This window comes from Trachurus trachurus (assembly GCF_905171665.1).
Source record: "Trachurus trachurus genome assembly, chromosome: 21".
NCBI lineage: Eukaryota > Metazoa > Chordata > Actinopteri > Carangiformes > Carangidae > Trachurus > Trachurus trachurus.
In genome coordinates this window covers 23,280,883-23,294,099 of record NC_139899.1, presented here as the reverse complement: position 1 = coordinate 23,294,099, position 13,217 = coordinate 23,280,883, and positions in this window count along the sequence as shown.

The window sequence follows — 13,217 nt, the reverse complement described above, 5'->3', positions numbered from 1 at the left end:
GATGAGACGTGAACAGCACCTCTCCCCAGGCTGATAAATAATACAGCACTGTGGCTTTTTAAAAAGGAATACACAGGCGTTTAGACACACAAACACGGAGAGGAAAACAGACTTGATGACAGGGTGAAAACCAGCTGCGATCCTGACAGATATTTGTTCATTATGTTAGAACAGCGATGACACAGGAAGTCAACCACAAAAACAAAATATTCAACTCGCAGCAGCAGGTTTTCTGATGGGGGGGGGGGGACCACGTCGCATGTTGATGCATGTTATGTAACTCGACAAACTCAGATTTCCCCAGAGAAGTTTCATCTCCATGGTTTCGTAATTTTAAAGTGAAATTGTGCCGAGAAGATTTCCAATTAATCTTCCAACCAGCGCTCTTTAAATTTCAGTGCAGGAGCTCGACTGTTACCAGCTTCAAGTCGTAGCTGTCCGTGGTGCTGAAAGGACTCAAGAGCTTAGAGACACATGGCTTCTTCTCTATTTTGATATGTTATATGTATAAATATAACACCATACATCTTAAGCACTAGACATTTATTTTAACATGTATTCATTTGTCACATGCTCTTACTTTTTTTTTCTCGTATAAATCAGAAATGTGGGGTTCAGTGTCTTGCTTCAGTCATCCTTGACTTCAGAGGTGGAGGCTGTGACTTTGACATTTCGTTAATCTGATTTACAACAACAACAAAACATTGTCGGAGCGAGTCCCTATTTTGGTGCATATGATGTTTTCAGCAGCCTGGATTTGAAATACAGGTAGGTCACAAAATAACACAATAACAATAAGTGACAGGCAGCAGGTTTTTGATTTATCTCCACGGCGGTGACAGTCAGGGCCGGAGGCATTATGTTCTCAGGTCGTCCATCTGTCTCTGCTATTATTGTGAATGTGATAACTCAGTAACGCAGTGAGGGAATTTGGCCACAAACATTCCTGTGGACTTGTGTGGCTATGCTCTGATTGGTTGATTTGGAGCTCTGTTCTTTTTGATTGTTTTGGAGCTGTATCCTGTTTGGTTGTTTTATACGTAGCTATATTCTTATTGGTTGTTCTGGAGCTGTTTTATGATTGGTTGATTTGTAGCTGTCTCCTTTTAGCTGATTTCTGATTGGTTGGCTTGTTTTTTTGTTTTGTTTTGGGTTTTTTCATCTTTATTGGTTGATCGTAGCTGATATCTGCAGTTGTCTCCTGCTTGTTGTCATTGCACTGCACTGGTTGAAGAAGAATCTTTGTGTTTTTTTAGAAAAAAAAACAGTCATGTCCTCGTTCTTATTGTGAACAGAGAGACCAGAACAATTCAGCACCTTGATAAAAACTCATGTTTCTGGTTTTCCATCCCATTATTGTGAACGCTCATTTACACCTTCTGAACATTTCTTCAAAATATAACACTTTTTTGTCATAACTAGAGAATTCACACGTTCACAGTAATCGTGACAACAGAAATTGATATGATTGTGGATAAAGACGGATATAACATGAGCCTAAGCCGAGTGGTTGAGTCATACAACAGTTTCTAGTCACAATTATAAGCATCAGTTTCCAGTAGAGTCCCAATAGAGTCTGTATAGTTTTGTGTCTATGTGAAACAAGGTATAGAGTATCTGAAATGTCTTCCTCCTCTTTGGTGTCCCTTCATCTGGTGCTTCCACTGAGCACTTGAACCTCACTAACCAAACACTGTGGGTTGGTTTTGTACCGTCCCTCAGATATAACCAATTGGATTGGGCCTTTGTCTCCATGGTAACATTGATAAACTGCACAATAAAAGATTAGTATTTGGGTTAAAGTGCAGTTAAGTTAAAGTTAGAGAAACTCCATTGCCATGGTTACAGTGGTAAACGCGGTCGGTGTTAAGGTTGTGGAGCGGTCATGGATAAAAGCAAAAAAAAAACCCAACAACAACAGTGTTTTCACACAGGAAACAAACAGCGGTCCCTTGTGTGAAGGGTTGTGTGTTTTCTCCACCCAATCCTTCACACATCCCATCCTCCTCCTCCTCCTCCTCCTCCTCCTCTTCCTCCTTCTCCGGACACGGGCTTTTGTTGCTCCGGATACACCGCCGTCACCTGACTTCCTGCATGGCTTTCAAAGAAAACAGACAAAAAATGGAATAAAATCAAATAAAAAGTGAAGCAGTAGCTAGATCTTCTGTCTGTCACCCTCCTCCTCTGTCTTTCTGCTGTTGGCTCGTGAAGCAGACGACAACGTGCTACTTCCAACATGCACAGAGTCACCAGCTGCTTCTATTTGCCTGCCAGCGAGAAGCTTCACAGTGAGGATATCTGATAAGACCAGATCCAACCAACTACACAACTCATGAGTATGTGAATCTGAATTTTCCAGCCCCTTGTGATACTTGTTTAAACGCAGCAGTTTTGTCGACACAGGTAAACCACGCTGCACGGTGCAGCAAGAGGCTGATTCTGACTCTAATTTACAATGGAGATGAAATGCCCTCCACACACGTACACTCACACATACACTCGCATACACACACACACACACATGTCGGTTGTATTGCTGAATGTCACTTTATAACCATGCTGACCTAGATAAAGCCTTGGAGAAAAAGTGCCCCGCACCTTCATGAAGCCATGTTTCAGTTTTAATTAGAGGGGAGAAGTTTATCTCCCTCGCTCCGTTCCCCCTCAGCTTCCAGGCCGAGGCAGCAGCAGCAGCTGAATAAAAATTGGGTTCTGGGCTTTAATTGGCTACTGTGCATGTTGGGATAGTTCCCAGTGATTTTTGAAGTTCAGCACCCAAAGTGAGGGGTGAAAAGCACTTAGAGAGCTGTTGGGAGTGTAATGGGTGATAGTTTGCTACCCATAAAAGTACCAGTGGTGAAACATCTGGTACAAATCCTGCCAGATTTTTGTACCTGGAAGCGTCAAATGTGTTGTTATTCATTTTTAAGGAGTTTTACTTTTTCTTTTTGGTATTTTACTGAATGTTCACAGTGAACTGGACGGGCATTACGGCTGATATGTCTTTCTTAGACCTATCAGGGGGGCTGGAAGAAAAGATGGAGGCCTGAATGTTGTTCCTCCAATACTATAACAGTAACAGTACAATTCGTATTTGTCACAATAGTTTGAACCATATTTGAGGGGTTGTTGCAGAATGTGTTAACGTATAAATAATGCATACATACCAAATAATGAGTTTGCAGTATTTCTTTTACTCTGAAATATTAGATTTGGTTCCAAAAATCCCCCAAAATTGGTCAAATGATTGCACCGATTTACAAGTTATTATACAAACAGTTATTGAAACGTGCCACTAGAGCAGGTGTTGATTCTTTGCGGCTAATTTCACTAATGTTTCACCGGGGCAGGTTTTTGTTTCCTCTCACACGAGCTCGGCCTCAGAGCCGGTGTTAAGTCCCCACTTGACAATTTGAAAAAGAAATTTACAAAGGCAGTTTTGCAGTAATTATCACAGAACACCTCAAATAAAATATGATAATGACGAGGAATGGGCTGTTGTGCGTCTCTGTGTGTGTGTGTACTGTATGTGTGTTATTGTTGCTGCTGCTCTACCTTAGCTTATCAACACACACACACATTGTGAGATGCTTCAAAGCGTGGCATCGCTGTCGGCTGTATTGCTTTGTGTTTCATGTGTCCTCTATTTTTCCACCCCCCACCCCCTTCACTCTTCCCTCCCCCCCCCCCTTTTTTCCTTCCCCATTCTTTATTAATGGCCCAGATGTGGCGGTGGCACATGGGGAGCTCATTACACCGAGGACAACACAAAGCAGTTGTTTCCATATTCAAACATTTTGGGAGGAGGTGCTTTCATGTAATATGTAGCTGAACCAGTGTACAGCTTCTAAAACTAACAATCCTGCTTGTTCGACAGTTTCCACTCAGTGTTTGATTAGGTGAGGAGGAGGAGGAGAAGGAGGAGGAGGAGAAAGAGAGAGGAAGGAGGAGGAGGTAGGAGGAGGGTAGACTGAGGTAAGTTCATGCATTATGTAACTTTTATGTAGCTGCGACTCGTACAAGAGTTTCAGCTTTGTGTTTCAGGAAAGAACACAGAGGGAGGGGGAGGTGGGAGGAGATGGAAAAGAGAGGGAAAGTGGAGAAGAAGTTGGAGGTAAATGTGGTGAGTAAAGGAGAGAGTGGTGGAAAAGGAAGGAGGGGGAGGAGAATAACAAGTTGGGTGAGAAACATGAGGTGATGAGGATGAAATAATTTGAGAAGAGGAGAGACATGGAGAAAATAATAGAGTGAAGAAAAAGAGGAGAGAGAAGGGGGAAGGGGAGGGGAGGGGAGGGGGGGTCGAGGACAGACAAAATGTGTGACAAAGTGAGAAAGAGGAGGAACGGAGTGGGGGGAGGAAGTGAGGAAGTGTGAGGGAGACATGAATAAGAAGGAAGAGAGAGGGAGGAGTGGAGGAGGAGTGGAGAGGGGTGAACAGAAAGATGAGAAAGTGAAAAAGAGAAGTCTGGCAGTGGAGGGAGAGGTAAAGCAGGGTGACATGGAAGAGGGGGAGGAGATGGGAGAGGAGAGGAGAGGAGAGGAGAGGAGGTGGGGAGGGGGGGACTGGAAGAAAAGATGGAGGCCTGAGGGGACAGAGTGTAGAGTGAGGTGGAGAAGAGGAGGAGGTAATGAGGCTGTTGAGGAGAAGGGAGGGATGAAGGATTAGAGGGAAAAGGAAAAGCGAGAAGGAAGAAACAAAGGGGTCAAGGGGAAGAGAGGGGAAGAAGAAGGTAGAAGAGGAGGAGGAGGAGGAGGAGGACAGAAATAAAACAAGGTGAGGAAGACTGGGAGTTGGAAGAGGGAGACGAGCGGAGAGGGAGAAGTGAGAAAGAGGGGGAGGAGTGGAGGAAGGTAAAAAAAAAAAGAAGAGAAAGGATATAGATAGGATGAGGATGGGAAAGAAGACGGAGGAGGGAATGAAGAGGAAGAGATGGAGGAGGGAGGAGGTGGAGGAGAGGTGAGAGAAGAAAGGAGGTGAGGAAGATGAGGTGAACTCAGGTAACCTAAAGGTACAAAGGTGAAGTGTCTGGAACTTTCTATCAGTGTTTCTCTCATTCAAAGCAGTGACACGATGAAGTGGAGAGGGGGAGGAGGAGGAGGTGAGGAGAGGGGGAGGAGGGAGTGAGGAAAAGAAAGAGGTGAGGAAGAGGAGGAGGAGGAGGTGGGCGTCAGGAGTCAGAATCACTTTCGTCACAGAAATTTGTTGTGTTGATTGGAGGTGTGAACGCCGCGAATCTGACAAAAATCTCCCTCACAAAGCAAAGAAAAGTGTGTGTGTGTGTGTGTGTGTGTGTGTGTGTGTGTGTGTGTGTGTGTGTGTGTGTGTGTGTGTGTGTGTGTGTGTGTGTGTGTGTGTGTGTGTGTGTGTGTGTGTGTGTGTGTGTGTGTGTGTGTGTGTGTGTGTGTGTGTGTGTGTGTGTGTGTGTGTGTGTGTGTGTGTGTGTGTGTGTGTGTGTGTATTTGTGTGAGTGTGTGTGTGTGTGTTACCCAAGGGTACAGTCAACCTTTCCAGTTTTTATCAGCCTCCTGTTTGGGTTCGTATCTCCGTCCGTCACATGATCTGTTGTCGTTCACCTCCTCAGTAATGTGGCGCTGGTACAGACAGATCCTGATGGACACCGGTGACATGACGTTACCCCACACACACACACACACACACACACACACACACACACACACACACACAGAGTCACAGTCACATTCCCCACGTTGTATGACCACTGGATAAAAGCCCATGATGCAATGTGGCACAGAAACCTGATCACATGTTGCCCGCCGCCTGCAGCTCAACATCTCCGCTGCCCGGTGTGGCTGGCTCTCGAGCAGCCTCAACCTCCGAGGCTGAGTGAGAAATGAAGCCAACACGCAGACGCAGCCAAAAACTACATTACTTCAGTGGCTACTAGAGGCTTTGGCTCCAACATCAAGTCCGTCCCCCCCAAAGACGCCCATGTTTTAAACTTTACAGCAGAATTAAACACGTTTACAACCTGGTGCATGAAACTGTTTTGCTCTCTACAGCTTAATGACAAATACACTGGAGGTGAACTATGAACAACTCATTATTAAAATTCACTTTAATTTCATGTTTTTGTCTATAATTCTGCACATTTCTGTTGTATAGGTCTTGGGATTACATATTTGTTTAAAATATGTAATAATGTATGTTTATGTATCAAAATACATAATTTAGTACACACACCTACATTACATTTAACTTATGACTGAAGCTGGATGTTATTACATTACATTTTGTCCATCCTATTTATCTGAACTATAGTACTGTAGGCCTAGTTTAAATAACAGAAAAAACTTTTGCATGACAAGTTTATTTAAAAAAAAAAACCTGAATAATAATTATATAACTCTACATGTTTTATTTTTTATTTCAAAGTGTCTCATGATCACTGTCTGTAATGACTCCAACAACAACACTTACTAACATTAGTCATCAGTAGGTGAGGTAACTGCTCCGTCATCACAAGCTTTCAGCCTTCAGCAGTGCATGAAATCAGTGTGAGACGACGACGACTACGGACTGAGTGCTGCTGCTGCTGAGAGCTGCTGTCTGTATTAACTTAGTGAGTAACCCAATGAAAGAGAGACCAAGGAAAGTCAAGTCCTTGTTCCTGTTTATCTCAATTGAATTACACTTCTGCGTTAAAATGCTGCAGTTTGTTGCAGCGTACCTTACGACTGTTTGTCCCAAACTGTGACAAACGCTCTTAGAAAGTAAAAGTACATCAGAGTGTCTGGACTGTGGGTTTTTACAGTGATCTATCCTTGACCCTGTGGATGCAATCTTTCATTTGTGTAGGGGGGACAACCAGGACTTTATACTTTTAAGGGCTCAGCTGTGTAAAAACTCTGCTGTATAGGAGCTTCACTATTTGCTTGAGCTCTGCCTCGGCCTTGAAAGACGTTAAATCGACTCATTTTGGGATGAGCCTGAAGCGTAAACTGATTTAATTAATGTCCAACTGTACACCCTGGTATTTATTAGTGTGATTTCACCATCCTTGAGACTGTGGTTAACGGTGGTTACCATGGTAACAGGGGGAAAAAAAATTGCTGACTCTCATTAAGGCAGTATACTATTTTCCTGAGGCATACCAAATGTGTTTTTGTTTTGTTTTTTTTCCCTTTTTCCTGCACCTGTTTGGTATTTTAGTGACGTGCTGCTGGTAAGAGGAGAGGCACAGTGGGGGGAACGTCTCCTGCAATCGGTGCCTTCTGCTGCCTGGTGTGTTGGATCAGATCAACAACAGATAGAGCACCGACACATGGAGCGCCGCATCTAATGTGAAAAAAAAATCCCTCAAATCACTCTTTGACTATTTCCCCTTTCCATTTCCTTTCCGTTCTTTTTATCAGCGCCCAGTTTTACCTTTTTTGTTAAACAGTAGATTTAGTTCATGAAATGCCCCCCGTTGTTTTTCATATAAAAGTCTACATCGTGTGAGATTGGCTTTTCTTCGGCACTGCTTGGGCTCATCCTGCTATTTCCCATTTCCTCCCCCCCTCCTAAAACTTCCATTGATTTTTGCCATGTTTCGGCTGTTTTCGCATTCAGTCTTTGTGGATCTGCCAGTGTGTGCATGCATCCAAAAATGTGTGTGTGTATTGTGTGTGTGTGTGTGGTGAGGTATTATGAGGGGCTCAGTGGTGGCTGCCGTATTATCAGCAGATATGAGCCGAGCAGACCTGCTTGTTTGTTCAGTCTGTGGCTCCACCGCTTCAAATCAAATCTCCTGTAATTAGCTTCGTCGTGTTGTTCAAGTTCAGGGTGTTCTCAGCAGGCTGCACGCGCGTATGTGTGTGTGTGTGTGTGTGTATACGTGTCTGTGTGTATGTGTGTGTAATTGGGAATAATCATATTCATGTGGGGCTTGTCTCAGTCCCACTGGAGGAATAATGCTGCTGCTGATTTGGGTGGCTGTGCACAGAGATGTTCACATTATTTCTGCGCTTGTATCACATCCAGTGCTGCACCCGTCTCAAGGTGCAGTAGTTGTATTCTTATGGTTGGTGGTTAAAATACTTCACAATGTCTATTAGACCTGTATTCAATTACCTTGGGAGACTACTACTACTTTGGCTCAGGCATCAGTGTTTGTTTGCTTTTCCAAGCACCTGGATATGATTTAGCTACCAGGTCTATTGTGGATTTCACAGCTGTAATTATGACATGTGCCGTGACAATATTGGTTTATGTGGACATGATGTGAGTTATCAGCACTAACACAATGTGTCCTGATTGCTGGGGTTTCCCCTTCCTTGTTCCCGCTATCAAAGGGAGTGCCCCAGGGCTCCATAATGGGCCCACTGATGTTCTCCATACATGTAAATTAACTCTTTGTTCCTCTTTATGCAGATGATGATGCACTTGTCTGCTGCTGCTGCTGCTCACCCTATTCATTAGTGTAAATCCCTTGAATTCCCGCTGTCTGCCTTTAGTCCTATTTAATTCATCTTAAATTATGTGGTGTTCAGTGCAGGCAAATCCAAAATTTGTGCCATTTTCAGAGGTAACATCTTAAGATCTTAACTGTCCAAGGGGTTGAAATTGAGATGGTTGCAACAAGTATGTGTTGGCACAGTACAACAAATACCACAGAGTCCTAGATAATGATGCAGATGGAAAGGAAAAGGAATCAATCTGTTTTTTTTTAGCAGTTATGATGACAGGAAGAAAAATTACCATTGAAGACTATGGCACCTGTTCTGTAGATTACATTGTTTCTCCAATTGTCTCTGTTCAGGAGTCACACGACTTCAGGATAAACCATTTTTGTAACACCCCAGAAGGAAGCTGCACCTGTCCATATCCACTTGCACCTGTTAGGCTATTGTTTTAGCTAATATGTGCTTTCTGCTTGGTGAGAACACCTTGACAACACACAATGAGAAAACAACAGTATTGACTATTGTCTCTGCTGTCCGTCACAGTCCTTGGAGCTGTTGTTTATTAAGATTAAAGTTCTTTTTATAATCATTGTAATATGTTCTTAAGATTCATAATGTGTGAAAAAGCCATTTAATTATTTCAGCTTGTGGTTTGGCTTTGCGCTCCAGACACTCTGGTGATTTTCACAGTTTTATGAAGATTTTTATGAATCTCATGAGAAAGGCATTGCCGTGTTTGCTATATCAAATCGTCAATTTGTTTGGTGTGTGACAGGCTATTTATTTATTGATATAGAAAATGAGCCTTTAGAAAGAGTCGGAGACAACAGAGGTTTGACTTTTGTTTTCTCTGCTACACAGTGAATTTGTTTCATCGTCCTTGTTCGCACTGCAGTGAGGCTGCTGTTTGTTTGTTTTTTTAGATGCTTCCACTCCAAATAACATTTTTAGCTCCCATTAGTATGGATGAAAAGGCCAGAATGGACAGTGAAAAAGATGTGATTTCAGCATCCCACATTATCATGGACGTAGCTTCAGAGACAGAATGACAAGAAGGAGGAAATCAGACTGTGAAGGACTGAAATTCCCCTGGAGACGGACACAGAGAAAGGGAGACATGCAGTTTCCACTTCTTACTCTTTGTCTGACCCTCACTTCACCCCCCCCCATCTCCCCATATCTGTGTGTGTCTCTGTCTCTCTGTCCCCCAGTGCTACACACACACACACACACACACACACACACACACACACACACACACACAACACACATATTTAGTGTTCACAGCTCGGCTATGCCATGCAGTCATACACAGCACAGCCTACAGCATGCTGGGTCAATACGTAACAGACAGACAATAGAAACTGACCATGAAGATACACACATGCGCCAACACACATAGGGATTGTGTTTGTGCGTGTTTTGATGCTGTTGTTGCTGGTTGCCAGGTTTCTCGCAGCCAGCATGTTCACAGCTGCGATCCACACCAGAGCTGCCTCTGTGCCACACACACACACACACTCACACACACACTCACACACCAGCTCTGCAGGCCTGCATGGAGCTTAGTCACAAGGACTGGAAGTGCAAAATAAAGTGGCTTCCTCAAAAATGATACGGTTTCTGCCTATATCCATGCCAAGTCCACTTAAGAATCTCTTTTTTTATATCTTTGTTTGTCTCTTGTGTTTGCTCTGTGATGACTGAGGCTGAAATTATGGTCTGAAACTTTGGTTCACACACATACTTTCCAAATCTACGGCGGCCCCCCGAGAGATCAACACACTGCTATTTCAGAAAATGCATGCCAAGACACAAACACGCTGCAAGGTTAGAAAACATCTTCATCAACTTGACGACATATGGCAGCAGGGACTTGTTGCCCAAGTTAATTTTTTTGAGTTGAAAGTGTTGAACAACAAGTGTGTCCAATCACTTTTCCCATTTATCTTATTTATTGCCTCCATTTCAATAATGAAAGTAAAAGAGAGAGAGGGGATGTTATGACTCACAGTGACATGGTTGGGCCTGAACCTGTGCTGTAATGGTTTGGATTATACCGTCGGGGTAGTAATATGATAATAATAAACTTTATTTATATAGTACTTTTCTAAACACAGTTACAGTGCCCTTTAATTGATAATTGAAACATATAATAATAATAAGACAACAAATACACTGCTAAGTAAAATCAGGAAGTGCATTTTGATAAAAATACATTTTGAGGCGAGACTTAAAAATGGACATTGACTCAGAAAACCTCATCCCCCGCCCCTTTGTCTGTGCACCCTGGAAATACTTTCTTTGTTTTGTTGAATTTGTACAGTAGCATGTTATTCTGCATCTCAAGGTCACCATACAAATCCTTAATGGCTTTTAACCTCTAAACTGAGTCACGTTCAAAAGTAAAAAGGTGTTGCACTTGAATGTTACACACAAAAACAAAAAACTGAAAAACAAAAGAAAAAAAAGGAAAAAACACTATCTCCAAATATGTCTCTTCATATCTGTCCTGATCCTCAGGGCTTCAATGAACATTAAATATTTAAATGGTTCTACTGTATCAAGATCTATCAGTGATGTGTAAATGTAAAAAAAAAAAAAAAAAAAAGTAAAGTGAGCTCAGTGTTTTGTTTCACAGTGATACACCCACTCACAACAGCCTTTCACTGTCAGTCCGTGTAGCTTGACACAGCTCTACATGAGCTGCCGACGAACTGGAGCAAGTTCAAGTGCATCGTTCAACCTAACTCACTCATTCATTTTCTGCTCTCCTCCTCCCCAGTGTTCGGGAGATTCAGACCAGAGCAACTGTAATTTTGCATCTCTCTCTATTGTCTTTCCTCTGTCCCCCCCCCCCCCACACACACACACACACACTCTCTCTCTCTTTCCTCCTCTCCTCTTCCACTCACCGCCCCTCTACTCTCCTTGGCCTTGATATCAAATAAAGATGAAGGTGTCGCTCTAATCGACATTGTTGCCAATGAATCATTTAGCAGTGCTAGTCTAACATCCCAGATTCCAGGTCAGTGCGTCTCACTACACATCCCGCTGCCAGCAGGGTTTAGCCTGGTTGGTCCTGCCTGCTGCAGACTGGCAGCGCTGTGTCTCTGCTGTTGCCAACCAGTAAACACCAAATGCTTTTTGTGCCCCGGCCATCCCTGGGGCACCGGGCCCCGACGTGTGCAGGCATCTCCCCGCTGGAGCAGGAAAAGCTGAGGGAGGGGGGGGATGTTTTACAGAGGGGCATACATTTAGCCCTCAGCTTTGTTTGGGTGGGAGCAATGTTTTTCTACCAATATAATAGGCTTCTACTACAGTATATAGATACGTAGAAGGTTTTACACACCAGCAAGAATAGAGAATATAAGGGAGAGTCTGTTGCTTTAGTAGATATGTTTTTATCAGTTGTGTCTGTATTTTTGGAGTAGTGCACATTAGTTACAAAGTTATTTTAGCTTTGGCCCACTGGCATTAAGGTTATAGGTTTTTGCATCGTTGTCATAAGTGACTTAACAGAACATGTAACTTAGATTTGTCTTTAAAAAGTGTGATCCAGATCACTTTTAACAAACCAAGTGTTGTTTTTTTTCATAATATAATGGACAAATATCAAAAATAAGCAATCATGCTGATATTCGTATTGTGGTAACACAGCTAGAACTAAGTGAGAAACAGAGAAAACTCAATTGACAGATATTGCGGTAGAGATGTGAGTCAAGTTTTTCTCAAAGAAAATTATGTAGAAATAATAGTGATGTGGTTTTTGTCTTATTTCATGTACCAAACAAACATCTGCGTTACCTCATGTCTGGAGATCATGATTTGTTGGACGGGGTGACATCACAATTTCTCGTTTACAGTATATTCTTTGACACATTTCCTCCCTTTCAAAAACATTGCAGCTCCTGTGATCTGTGAATTGTGCGGTCGGACTAGAGTAGTTTATTGCCTGTGAGGGTACTTAATTTTATTCTAAGTATATGTTTTGGGCTTTTCAGGCCTTTAATGGATAGGACAGTAAAGAGACACAGGAAATGGGGAGACAGAGAGAGGGGGAATGACATGCAGCAAAGGGCAACCGGTGGAATAGCCTATGAATATGGGACACCTGCTCAACCCACTGAGCTGCAGAGTTTTGTACAAATTGTATCAATAACAATAGTTTCTTGCGCTGTAGCTGGTTAACACACTGTTCTGGTGGAGAACGTGGAACCGACGTTCTCCTACACCACAACTATCACTTCGTCTGGTTAGCAGCAGTTACTGTGCGATTAACAGTATCTGTATCTGTAGTCGTCGTTCATATTTTCACTGCACAGTCTCACAAAAGTTCTGCACAGTGCTACTTCCTCTCAGGCAGAACAGTGGGGGTCGAAGGCTGAATAAAAACAACATTACATTTCTAATTCCTGCATATTCATAAATGTGTTTTGCTCGCTTTGTAATTTCATATCTGCATAAGCTTGATTTACATGAAGCAGTGTTGTTAATAGAGCATGCAAAGCACATCCACAAGTTGGAATGAAAACAAACAAAGTGCTCATCCTGGAGCAACCGGGGCATTAAATTATGTTTTTACTGCAGCTCCATACCTGTGTCTTTATTGCATCAGTGTGGGTGTGAAAGTTTGTGTGCAAGTGTGTGTGTGTGTGTGTGAGTGTGTGTGTGGAAAAAAAATATTGGAAGAGCTGTTGTGTAGATAAGTCGTCAAGTTTCAGAGCAGAGTGTGTAATGTTTGTACTGTTATGGATACAATTATTTTGTATATTTGAGTTTGTGTGTTTCTGTATGAGTCTGTCTCTTGC